This window comes from Macrobrachium nipponense, chromosome 39 (assembly GCF_015104395.2).
Source record: "Macrobrachium nipponense isolate FS-2020 chromosome 39, ASM1510439v2, whole genome shotgun sequence".
In the NCBI taxonomy this organism is placed as follows: Eukaryota; Metazoa; Arthropoda; class Malacostraca; order Decapoda; family Palaemonidae; genus Macrobrachium; species Macrobrachium nipponense.
The window spans coordinates 32,673,561-32,687,894 of NC_061099.1; positions in this window are offsets into that span (position 1 = coordinate 32,673,561).

Consider the following 14,334-nt stretch of genomic DNA (forward strand, 5'->3'; position numbering starts at 1 on the left):
ATGTGTCTAACGGGTGACATGTGATGTTTTCTTATCCTTGATGGAGGAATTTGATTGATTTAATGTATATTGTAATCATATAAATCAAGACTTTTTTTTTTTTTTTTAGTGCTTTTTAGGTTAGACAGTGTGTAAATTGCACTATGATTTTATTGAGTCTCTATTTAGAAAATTTTAACAAAACTCCCCCATTTTGCAAAGAAAAACTTTGCCATCATGATCTTAGAATCACTAAGAATTAGGTGCCCAGAATTCCCGAAGATTATTTGATGGAAACTACTTTGGATGTATCCATCTTGGAGGGTTGCAGAATTCGTGAAGATCGAGGCATACCTCCCTGTAGCTCTCTCTCTCTCTCCTCTCTCTCTCTCTCTCTCTCTCTCTCTGTAAGGCTACCAATGCAATGGTATTGGTAGGAGAGGCGAGCCCATTAGAAACAAGTAACAGGAGGAAGTTATGGACGAGGAGAAATGGTAATTTTTGTCTGCATCCTGTTTTCTGTTTTGCATATTTACCTATAATTACCACGAGTATATTTTTTAAAGTTGCTCGAAGAATAGGAGTCCAAACTCTTTAATGTTGACGACGAACAAAGTCAGTTCATTCGCCGATGACTAAATAACCCGAAAAGTTCCTCTAGTATAAGATCTAGATATTCTTATCCACTGTTTACTTTCTACAATCAATGGTTCTTAACCGGGGGGGGGGGGGGGGGGGGTTTAAGCAATTTTACAGGGGGGGCGCGCGCCTAGGGAAAAATTTGAAAAATTGAAATTCTCTAGTTATATTTGTTATTCGCTTAACAGGAGTGAAGAACTAATATTCAGAAATTTATGAAAAAATGCAAAAGTACCCCTTAAAACGTTACTTTCTTAGTCTACTACTCTACTAGTTAGGCTCGTTGGACTGACATGTTCTGTAATTATTGACCTCCCTTCCTATCCCTCGAAACCCCCTTCTCTTTCTCATTTTTTTTATTTTCCTTTAAATCTGGGAGGATATTTTACTCATAGATGCAAGTGGGGTGGGGAGCGTGAAAGGACCAACTCTTAGAGGGGCGTGGCAATTCATAAATAGGTTAAGAACCACTGTTCTTCAATGTCCATAGAAGTGGGCCCTCCGCCCCCCTCCCCTCCTCCCAGGGTACGATGAACCCTGAGAAAGAAGCAGCGCTGATCATCCAACACAACACACAATAAGAATAACTGACTTGGTCATTCTAGACTAAGTCGAAGGCTGCATCTGTTGCACCATGGCCTAGCATCTTTTTCCATATGCCTCAGAAACTATCGCCTTCATCAAGAATGGAGCAGAAGTAATTCAGGTTCTGTTCAACCTCGAAATAATGTATTCAACTCACTTAACAGCGAAAACAATATGCTGAAACATGTCTGATAGCGACTGGTTAGGTGCTTCGCAGCTGATGCAGACTCTCAAAAGAAATTAAATGGAATGTCGCCTATGATAAGAGATGCAACATGAAATCGTGAGGTCCCTTGATTAATAGATTGCCTGTTTCGTACGATGGGAATAATGTTATTAGATATATTACGTCTGGGTCAGATAAACAACGAAATGAAAGAAATAAGAAGTGTGGACTGGAAAGAATGTAGAGTGCAGAGCATGGGAAACGGACTTGAGGCTTCAGAAACAGCCAGAACTTGAGCGAGCTGTCTTTTCAAGTCTGTAATTTGTTGTTTGAGATTAAGCTGGCCTTATGCCAGCACGGGCTCTTGCTCTCAGAGCAGCCCGTATGAAGTAAGTGGCTATGGTATCAATAGATTCCGCGTGTGATATAAAAGCGGCCCTGTGTATCAAAATTACAAGTACTTCGATTCATCGACTCTGTTTATATTTCTTTTATTAGTTCAGAATTGATTCGATCGATTTCTGAAAGTTTGGACCAAAATTACAAGTATTTCTATTCATCAACTGTTTATATATTTCTTTTATTAGCTCAGTATTGATTCGATCGATTTATGGAAGTTTGGACCAAAATTGCAAGTATTTCGATTCATCAACTATATTTATATTTCTTTCGTTACCTCAGAATTGATTTGATCGATTTATGAAAGTTTGGCCTTACAACCACCTGGTTACTCTGTACAGACATGAGTTGGGGTTAAAGACTCAACAAAGCAACCGTTCTAAGGAAGACCTCTTTGCATAAATCTGCATATTGAAAAGAACCGAGAACACGCAGCTAATGAAAATGTTGGTAGATAGACCAAGGAAATTTTAGCCTAACGTGACAAGCCGAGAGCGAGGGGAGAACCAGTTCTTCCAATCTAGTACTTGGGAGTCGTTCCATACGACTTCAAGTACTACGAGGTTGGGTCTAAGGCTTTTAGACCCATGGATACTGTTTGTGATCCGCTCACTGAACGCCTCGTGATCAAGGCTAAGGAACCAACCATTAAAAGGCCCCCCCCCCCCCCCCCCCCTCTTCACTCCACTTTATCCCCTACTCAGCCTCTGGCTTTATTTATCCTTTACTCTTCCTCTTCCTCCCCCTTTTCTGTTCTCCCCCCTTTTTTGAGAAAGTTCCCACTGAAAGAATGGACGGTGTTGAGTTTCTTCAGTTCCAGGTATAAGCCTAAAGTATCTCAAGACGTCGACACGTTCCCCCCCTTCCTTTTGCTGCCTTTTCAGCTCGATCTTTGCAGAGCGGAGAAATGCCCACAAGGTCTTTCACCATCGATGACCGCATGGAAAAAAATCAGGATTCGGGCTATAACTTAGTCCACCTAGGAGAGACAGTGAGGTTGGGAACAGAGAGAGAGAGAAGAGAGAGAGAGAGAGATACTCCATCACTCACCAGTTTGGAATACGCAGAAGCGTTTGCAATGGAATTCCTTACGCCTAAAATCTACACGCGGTGGTTTGCTTCAGAGACAGACAGACAGACAGACAGACAGAGAGACAGAGAGAGAGACAGAGAGAGATACTCCATCACTCACCAGTTTGGAATACGCAGAAGCGTTTGCAATGGAATTCCTTACGCCTAAAATCTTCACGCGGAGGTTTGCTTCAGAGAGAGACAGACAGACAGACAGAGCGAGAGAGAGAGAGAGAGAGAGAGAGAGAGAGAGAGAGAGGGAGGGAGATTCTGCATCATTCTCTAGTCTGGAATACGCAGAAGCATTTGCAATGGAATTCCTTACGCATAAAATCTACACGCGGTGGTTTGCTTCTGAGACAGAGACAGAGAGAGGGAGAGAGACAGAGCGAGAGACAGAGAGACAGAGAGAGAGAGAGAGAATGATTCTCCGTCATTCACCAGTCTGGAATACGCAAAAGCGTTTGCAATGGAATTCCTTGCGCCTAAAATCTACACGCGATGGTTTGCTTCACGGACAGACAGACAGACAGACAGCTTCTCCGTCATTCACCAGTTTGGAATACGCAGGAGCGTTTGCAATGGGATTCCTTAAGCCTAAAGTCACACGCGGTGGTTTGCTTTAGAGACCTCGCGACGTCCTCATTATGCGAATCGTGCAATATCTCGCAACATCTCCCTTCACTTCGACTTTGAAGGTCTACCGAAGGGAAGTCGCCCAACCGTGAAACAACTGTGAAGAGACAGATGTCGATCAAAAATAAAAATAAAAAAAGGTGTTTTTATCCCCTGGTTGATATTTTTCTTTCCGAGCTGTCCGTGATGTGATTGGTAGATCGTCCAGGGAGAGCCAGTAGCGTCTAAGGGGGGAAGGAAACCTACCTTTCGGCTGTTTCTATGAGGGTCTTGATGCCTCAGATACGGGGGGGGAGGGGGGGGGGGGGGGAGGGGCGGGGGGCACGCCAGAACTGATGGAAGGTTTCAAGTTACCCGTCAACAAAAAAAGACAGTGAGGGTGGTAAGCCTAATCCTTTGAGAACGCCGCCTACCCTTTTGCGTAGCTTCGCCGACCAAGAGGTCAAGAACTCGTCACTGGGAGCAGCTGTGTTTGTTTCACTTTGGGTGTCTGTGTGACACTTCCCGTATCTCTCTTGCAATTGCCTGGAGTCAGCCTGTAGTATGTTAGAATTATTGTTATTCTCATTACTGTTGTTATTATTGCCATTGTCACTCTTTTATCTTGTGTACCTAAGTTTTGTACTCTAGTATCTTCTGTATTTTGGCCTTGGAGAGTTAAAATAAAGGGTGATTGTTACAATGATATTTAAATGTTTTTTTTCTCTCTCTATACACACACACACAATATATATATATATATATATATATATATATATATATATATATATATATATATATATATATATGTATATATATTATGTGTGTGTGATGATAAAAGGCCCATATAAAACACTATTTTAACGTTGCATCCATATATTTCGAGCACTTCCTTCTGTGCTCCTGAGCACTGGTAAATATGGACATATGTCTTGCAAGAGTTAATATATATACGTACTATATATATATATATATATATAGTATATATATATATATATATATATATATATATATATTTATATATATATAATAATACTTCTTTCCCTATTCTTTGGAAGTTTGAATTTCAAGTCGTCAATGACCCCTTTGGTGGAATTGTTCCATGTGAATAGGGTTCATCTCTGAATAATAACAATAATAATAATTTACATATATGTTAACCTTTTCTGGTTTAAGTCTGGCTACAAAAGGTGTTATCCTTCAGAAAGTTAGTTTTTTTTTTTTATTTTTATTTTTTTATCTTTTAGGATACTTCTTCCATGTCATTCTCGCCTTAGTGTGTGGTCTCCCACGGCTGGCTTAATTTCAAGGGTTTTAAAACTGTGGCATGCCCATGACGCTCCTGCCCCAAAGATATATATATATATATATATATATATATATATATATATATATATATATATATATATATATTATATATATATATATATATATAATATATATATATATATATATATATATCTAGTATACATACATATGTAAACACACACACAAATATATATATGCAGTATACATAGATTCATATATATATATATTCATATATATATATCTACATATCTATATATATATATATATATATATATATATATATTATATATATGTGTGTGTGTGTGTGTGTGTACTTGTGTCCACAGCAAAAGTTTTTGAAAAGCTACGACAAATTTTAGTTTTTCTATTCTGAATTGAATTCCGCTTCTGGGTTCCATTTCGATAAACTCATATATAATTGTCATTCCCTGAATCCTCGTCGGTAATCTTGTCTGTTTACTTCCATCCGTTCAATGGTATTTCACGAAATTCACTTCCCACATATTCATAGATACTGTATATTTTGATAAATTTTGAAATCTTTGCATTTCCACACACAGACAACACACACACACACACACACTTCGTGGTTGATAAATTTTTCAAATCCTTGCATTTCCACACACAGACAAACACACACACACACACACACACACTTCGTGGTTGATAAATTTTTCAAATCCTTGCATTTCCACACACAGACAAACACATACACACACACACTTCGTGGTTGATAAATTTTGAAATCCTTGCATTTCCACACAGACAAAAACACGCACACAAACTTTGTGGAAATCTTGAATACGAGAGTCGCTTAATTTGATTCATTTCTTGGTAGTACTTTTCATTTAAAGCGGTCGATTTTCTCGCCATTTCAACGCGCCCCCCCCCCCCCCCCCCCCCACCACACATCTTTATAAAAGTGTGTATGTTAAAAAAAATACTCACAGTAGCATTGGTTAAAACGGAGAACCAAATACCAGTTATGTATGTACGTATAGTCCAAGAGTAAAGTGTATACAGCTAGCATTCGGGAATCTCTCCGTTTCCCAATTTCTATCCGAACAGATTCCCAGAAGCTAAATATACATTTTTGTCTTTGATGTACAGTTACATAACTGTGGATTTGTGACTCCAAAGGTGCGTGTGTATTGTCACTGAGAGAATTATATATTATCATGCAGCATGCATTTTTACTACGAGGATCAACCTTGATGTACCTGTCCTCGGTATTGTTACACAAAAAGACACCTGCACACACCAACGATGTATGCATGTGTGTATATATTATATATAATATATCAGTATATATTATATATATATATATATAATATATATATATATATTGTATGTATGTATATATGTTATATAAATGAATCACGAAAATATGGAAACGTGGTGAATATATATATATACATATACATATATATATATATATATACTATATATATATATATATATATATATATTATACGAAGACCAAAATCCACAAGGGAAAGAGAAAACAACGAAGTTCTGCTAGGCCTTACGACTTCTTGTCCTTCACTTATATATCTGTATATATTAACAGTATTTATTCATATAGATATATATAATTCTTATAGTACATAGAGATATCTAGCTATACATATATATATATATATATATATATATATATATATATATATATATATATAATATATATATATATATTATAAATTACCAGAACTTTCATGCACCCGTCTAAACTAAAACAAACTAAAACAATAAAACAAAACAAAAGAACAACTTTCGAGCGTGCCATAGAAACCCCCTCTACCGTTTGAAACGTGAAACAGGAGAGGGCAGCACGATTAAGGATCTATTAGTCTGTCTTTCTCTGCCTGTTAAGACGTACTACGTCGCGTTGCCCGCCGAAGTCCCTCTAGAGTCGCTCTCTCCCCTTATCAGATGCCCAGAACTCCTCCGCCCGCGTGATCGCTCAGTGGCTGGCCCCTGGAGGATACCTACTACTCGTTACGAAAGCCAAGGTCATTGGTTAAGACTTCGCAGAGGTCAAACTGAAAGGGAATACGCAGGAAGGTCGCTGCGTAAACGAAGCTAGACTACAACATTCACTCTTGTCCATTTTCTTTTATCTGAATTTATTGTTTCCAGTGCCGATGGAAATGTATGACTATAAATCGTTTATTTATATCGTGGGCAATCTCCGAAACAGCTGAATTTTAGACTGCTATCAGAAACTTATCTTATATTTCGTACACTAGTTTGTTCCTTGATCTGTTTTACAAGGCCATCGAGCAATTCTTGAGATAGAATTCTAGTATTTTCTTATGACCTTGGAAGCTGTGATAGCTAGAGGTCACTCTTTTTCAGAAATATTTTTCAGGTGCATGATGAAATGTCGTGGGGGGGGGGCGGTTTATTTACTCTTGTCTTTCCTTTGATAAGTCGTACCACATTAAATGGCACGCTTATTGTCAAATATCCAATCTATACGTACGTGATTTTATTAAGTTCACCTTCCCTTCCTCATAACTAGATGCATTTATAGTTCTTTACAAATCTCTGTGCAAACAAATGAGTAATTCATTTCTTATTTAAAGAAGCTATTAATAAAACCATTTCATTCTCAAGGTTGGAAATCGTTTCGCAAAAAAAAAAAAAACAAAAAAAAAAAAAAAAAAACCTGAGTCCTCAGAGCGCCTCAGTGGCGTGGTCGGTATGGTGTTGGCGTGTTACATCGGTGGCCGCAAGCTCGATTCTCGGGCATTCCATTGAGGGGTTAGAGATGTGTATTTCTGGTGATAGAAGTTCACTCTCGACGTGGTTCGGAAGTCACGTGAAGCCGTTGGTCTCGTTGCTGAATAACCAATGGTGGTTCCATGCAACGTGAAAACTATGCAAACAAACAAACTGAGTCCCCAGATGCTACTATGTGGAACACCAGTCAAATCAAATCACCTAGCTAATACTATACTATCCTGTTTTCAATGTTGGCAATAATGACGATATAAACACTCAAAATAAAATCTAATCGCAAATGCTCCTCAGCGTAAGTCGAAATAAGCCTTGGCTCTAAAAGCATCATCAATTGCTATCTGCCGCTGATAACCTGCCAAGTTGTGAGCCAGGTCAACTGCACGACCTCTGAAACTAGAGCTGAAGAGATACAACACATCCCATTGCGGGAACTTCTTCACATACAAAATATGTGACACGTGGAATAAACTGCCACCAGAAGTTGTAAACAGCAACATGTAGAAGAGTTTAAAAGAAAGCTAGACAAAATCATTAGGACACTGAATGAACGGTAAAACCTGTTCGTACAGATAAGTGAGCAACAAGTCTTCGAGACATCCTAATCCTTGTGACTCCTAGTGACTGGGTTTGCATATAAAAGCCTTGTTAATGTTGTTAAAGGTGGCACTAAAATTTAATGGGACAGGTCTAGATTCACACGGCCACCTTGAATATACCGTACTAAATCAAAAAAAAAAAAAAGCATAACAAGGCCTTAATTGCTTCCTGTATTCATTTGGTTGTGGACTGATAATAATAACAGTATAAAAATAATAATACATTCCTTACTACATCACTTAATTGTAGTAATTTTACTTATGGAAAGACATCTCATGTTCATATTTCCCTTAAAATTATGCTCAGATGTTTCTCAGTAGTCAGATTAAGAAGATGCCTTCTGGACATATTTCACGTTTGAAAATTAATGATATTCCGGCGGAAAATTGGGTCATCCAAAAATATTTCAGTATCTCAAAACCATCCCACAGTCGTAATTATAATGATAATTTTTTTAAAAATGATGAAGCGTTTCTTTGAAAAATTAGATAATCAGGAAGTGTACCAGTTTCTCAAAATCTCCCCGCGATCGAAATGGTAATTGGCAGCAGATAGGCATCACAGCTAAAAATAGCAACGTGTGTCCCATTGAGAGTAGGCGCTATATTAGCGGGTGGTAGTGCTACAACAGCGGTTATTATTGTTATCAGCGCATTATATGATATATGGATCAGGTCGTGGGCTACTTTCGCCGCCCAATAATGTAGCTCCCAAAATTAATTCCATCTTCGAAACGAGCATTATATGATTATTCCCTCGACCCTCGAACATTAAGGGCTACGGGACATGCAGGGAATCTATAACATTAAATGTTAAAGGGCTATCATTTTGCATTTCAGGCTCTCTCCAATGTAACATTATTATGGATTTGGGAATTGAAGGATCTTCTATTGATAAACAGGCCGTATTCTGAATCATATTATTAAGAGAGTACGTGCCAGGCCTTTTTAAACTTTCTAATACTCTCTCTCTCTCTCTCTCTCTCTCTCTCTCTCTCTCTCTCTCTCTCTCTCTCTCTCTCTTTCTTTCCATTCGTCCCGTAATGACAGCTTTCTTTCCACATTTCTTTACAAGAGTGACAACGACATTTACTTTCTCCTAGTTTTATCTTTGGGGTGTCTATGGTTTTCTTCTGAAGTGTAACAGGTCTTGTATATATTCGTGATAGTGTCAATGGACTGTCAAAAAAAAAAAAAAAAAAAAAAAAAAAAAAAAAAAAAAAAAAAAAAGGTGGATTAAGACGTCAAGTACCAACCCTAAGGACGGTAAGTACCCTCTCCAAGGTCAGACCAAATACTAACCATCATTCTACACACTTACAAACCCCCCGCCATCTTTATTCTTCCATATTCTTTATAAAGGCAATAGTTGAGGAGGCTTTTCCCAGGGTTGGACGTCCAGACAGTGTCTGAAAATGTGGATTGTTACGGTCGTTTATCTGCGTTGGACTTTTTACGTAAAATGCAGATTATTCAAAAATACAATTACATTACCAACATCATCTAAAAAGATGTCTAGCAAATCTCACTCGTTTCCTGTTGTCTCTGCAAATGAATCATCCCATTTACGAGACTTTTGAACGTTTAAAAGTATAAGACTTCCGCGGCTGACTTTTAAAGGAGTATTCCACTCCCTTTAAAAGTGGAGCCTGGAGGTTGTCGTCTTCAAGCTGGAGCAATTGGGTGGTGGTGGAGCTTCCTTTCTGCTCCACAGACTCACCCTTCACCCTTCCTTTGTATCCCTCTCATTTAAGTTTTTTTTTTATATCGGTCGTTTTGGGCCTAACTTTCCTTATGAAGTCCCCTGTTTCCGTTTATGGGAGCTCATTTTTTCTGGGTCTGCAAGTTTTCCTTACATTCTTTTTCTTGATTTTCTTCGCTTTTTTTTTATTCTTGAGCCGTAATCATAATATATATAATTGATGAGTCGAGGTGGCTTCAGCGAGAGGGAGAGAAGTGTAGAGAACACAGACAGACAGAAGTAACAGTTACATTATTTTAATTGAATGACATACTATTACACTTACATTCTTTTTCTTGATTTTCTTCACATTTTTTTTTTCTTGAGCCATAATCATAATAAATATATATAATTGATGAGTCGAGGTGGCTTCAGCGAGAGGGAGAGAAGTGTAGAGAACTGTAGAGAACACAGACAGACAGACAGACAGAAGTAACAGTTGTATACATTATTTTAATTGAATGACATACTATTACGCGCAACGAGTTGATACCTGGACAGATGAATTTTATTTGAATTCATTCATTGCCCAGATAAACAGAACCGAGATTAACGTTTCGTTTTTAAGAATGAGTAACTATTCAAGTATTGCTTGGAATTCTTCTTTATTTATGCCGTAAATGGACGCCACAACAACAATGGTTCATAAAATCCTTCCTAAAACGTAAAGATATAGTTCGGGTGAAATACCTATCTGGGAGACATATTGTCATTTTGTTATCCGATCTTGGAAGCTTTGGATGCGTTCTTGACGAAACTATAATATGACCTCATGACAGACATCAAATTTGAAGTATAGCGGGCGACAAGGATAACATCAACTGTTTGACTGGAATTTTATGCTAGCGAAAGCTGTTCCCATCGCTTCTCTGATATTCAGCTTTTCATTCTCAATCATTTATTCAAGTTGCAATTTTATGCTAGTGAAAGCTGCTCCCATCACGTCTCTGATATTCAGCCTTTAATTCTTAATAATTTTTCGAGTTCCGTCACTGGCAGAGAACCTCTTCGCAAAATATATTTAAAATTGTAAAATGGATCGGATGGTGTAATTTGTATATAGGTAACTTTATATTACCTTTACCTTCTGATTAACCCTCCAACGGCGGCGCTAGGTAACACCCTGATCATCAATTTCCACCTGTTTCACTAGAGACCCGAAATAAAGACGTGTGCCTGCAGTTGACTCCTTATGGATGCCTCTCTAAGCTCCAAGTTTAATTAAGTCATTCTCGCCTCTATAGACTCTACTCATCCCTGTATCGTTATACACGTCCTAAAATCCGGCCTTTCCCACCCACCCCAACCCCCCACCCCCGCCCCCAAACCACGGCGTCTAGAACGTACATCTTGCCGCCCATTGACAAAGGTATATTTTATTTCACCTTTCCTTTCAAACTCAACCTAACCTTTTTCAGCAACACGTTACATTTTATGGTCAAGGTGTCAAGCGGTGTGTTTCCGCCATCTTCATGGGGAGGTTTCGCGTCCCTTTAAAACCTACGTTGTAAATCTGGGGATTTCTTTTTTGTGTATCCTCTCTGGAAAGAGGTGCCAGACAGTTCTGCGTGCGCGCGTGCGTGTGTTTTAGCTTACTTTTAAAACCATCTGAAAGTATGGTACATGAGATCCGCAGCTATCGGTTACTTCCTATTTAGAATAAGAATATCAGAAACTGGTAGCTGGCATTTAAGGTTGTCGACGAAACAGAACAAATAAAATATCAGAAACTGGTAGCTAGCATTTAAGGTTGTCGACGAAACAGAACAAATAAAATATCAGAAACTGGTAGCTAGTATTTAAGATTGTCGACGAAACAGAATAAAAATATCAGAAACTGGTAGCTAGTATTTAAGGTTGTCGACGAAACAGAATAAAAATATCAGAAACTGGTAGCTAGTATTTAAGGTTGTCGACGAAACAAAATAAAAATATTAGAAAACTGTAGCTAGTATTTAAGGTTGTCGACGAAACGAATAAAAAATATCAGAAAACTGGTAGCTAGTATTTAAGGTTGTCGACGAAACAGAATAAAAATATCAGAAACTCAAAGCTAGTATTTAAGATTGTCGACGAAACAGAATAAAAATATCAGAAACTGGTAGCTAGTATTTAAGGTTGTCGACGAAACAGAATAAAAATATCAGAAACTGGTAGCTAGTATTTAAGGTTGTCGACGAAACAGAATAAAAATATCAGAAACTCAAAGCTAGTATTTAAGATTGTCGACGAAACAGAATAAAAATATCAGAAACTGGTAGCTAGTATTTAAGGTTGTCGACGAAACAAATATATTTCAGAAACGGTTAGCTAGTATTTAAGGTTGTCGACGAAACAGAATAAAAATATCAGAAACTGTAAAGCTAGTATTTAAGGTTGCGACGAAACAGATATATCAGAAACTGGTAGCTAAGTAATTTAAGGTTGTCGACGAAACAGAATAAAAACAGAAACTAGCTAGTATTTAAGTTGTCGAAACGAAACATAAAAATATCAGAAACTGGTAGCTAGTATTTAAGGTTGTCGACGAAACAGAATAAAAATATCAGAAACTGGTAGCTAGTATTTAAGATTGTCGACGAAACAGAATAAAAATATCAGAAACTGGTAGCTAGTATTTAAGGTTGTCGACGAAACAGAATAAAAATATCAGAAACTGGTAGCTAGTATTTAAGGTTGTCGACGAAACAAGAAATAAAAAGCTAGTCACAGAACTGGTAGCTAGTAATTTAAGGTTGTCGACGAACAGAAAAATTATCAGAAACTGTAGGCTGTATTTAGATTGTTCGACAAACAGAATAAAAATATCAGAAACTGGTAGCTAGTATTTAACGGTTGTCGACGAAACAGAATATATCAGAAACTCAGCTAGTATTTAAGGTTGTCGACGAAACAGAATAAAAATCATCGAGGAAATCAGAAACTAAAAATAAAAGAAATGGTCGATTTCGAAACAAAGAATAAAAATATAGACTGTAGCTAGTATTTAAGATTGTCGACGAAACAGAATAAAAATATCAGAAACTGGTAGCTAGTATTTAAGGTTGTCGACGAAACAGAATAAAAATATCAGAAACTGGTAGCTAGTATTTAAGGATTGTCGACGAAACAGAATAAAAATATCAGAAACTGGTAGCTAGTATTTAAGGTTGTCGACGAAACAGAATAAAAATATCAGAAACTGGTAGCTAGTATTTAAGGTTGTCGACGAAACAGAATAAAAATATCAGAAACTGGTAGCTAGTATTTAAGGTTGTCGACGAAACAGAATAAAAATATCAGAAACTGGTAGCTAGTATTTAAGATTGTCGACGAAACAGAATAAAAAGTATTTCAGAAACTGGAAAGTAGCTCAGTATTTAAGTGTGTCGACGAAAACAGCATAAAATTCACTCAGCTAGTATGGTGTCTGACTACATCGATAATTATAAAAAGAAACTGGTAGCTAGTATTTAAGGTTGTCGACGAAACAGAATAAAAATATCAGAAACTGGTAGCTAGTATTTAAGGTTGTCGACGAAACAGAATAAAAATATCAGAAACTGGTAGCTAGTATTTAAGGTTGTCGACGACAGAATAAAAATATCACTGGTAAAGCTAGTATAGGTTGTTCGACGAAACAGAATAAAAATATCAGAACTGTAGCTAGTATTTAGAGGTCGACGAAACAGAATAAATATCAGAAACTGGTAGCTATAGTATTTAAGTTGTCGACGAAACAGAATAAAAATATCAGAACTGGTAGCTAGTATTTAAGGATTGTCGACGAAACATAAAAATATACAGAAACTTAGCTATATTTAAGGTTGTCGACGAAACAGAAATAAAAATATCAAACTGGTAGCTAGTATTTAAGGATTGTTCGACGAAAGACAGAATAAAAAACAAATATCAGAAACTACGACTCAGAAAACTAGTATTTAAGATTGTCGACGAAACAGAATATCTCAGAAACTGGTAGCTAGTATTTAAGGTTGTCGACGAAACAGAATAAAAATATCAGAAACTGGTAGCTAGTATTTAAGGTTGTCGACGAAACAGAATAAAAATATCAGAAACTGGTAGCTAGTATTTAAGGATTGTCGACGAAACATAAAAATATCAGAAACTGGTAGCGATATTTAAGGTTCGACGAAACAGAAATAAAAATCAAACTCAAGCTAGTATTTAAGATTGTCGACGAAACAGAATAAAAATATCACTGTAGCTAGTATTTAGGGTTGTCGGGACGAAAAACATATAAGGTTGTACGTATATCGACGAAAACAGCTAAAAAATATCATAAACTGGTAGCTAGTATTTAAGGTTTGCGACGAAACATAAAAATATCAGAACTGTAGCTATATTTAAGGTTCGACGAAACAGATAAAAGTCATACTCAGCTAGTATTTTAAGGTTAATGTCGACGAAACAGAATAATATCAGAAACTGGTTAGCTAGTTTTATAAGTTGTCGACGAAACAAAGAATAAAAATATTCATACTGTAGCTAGT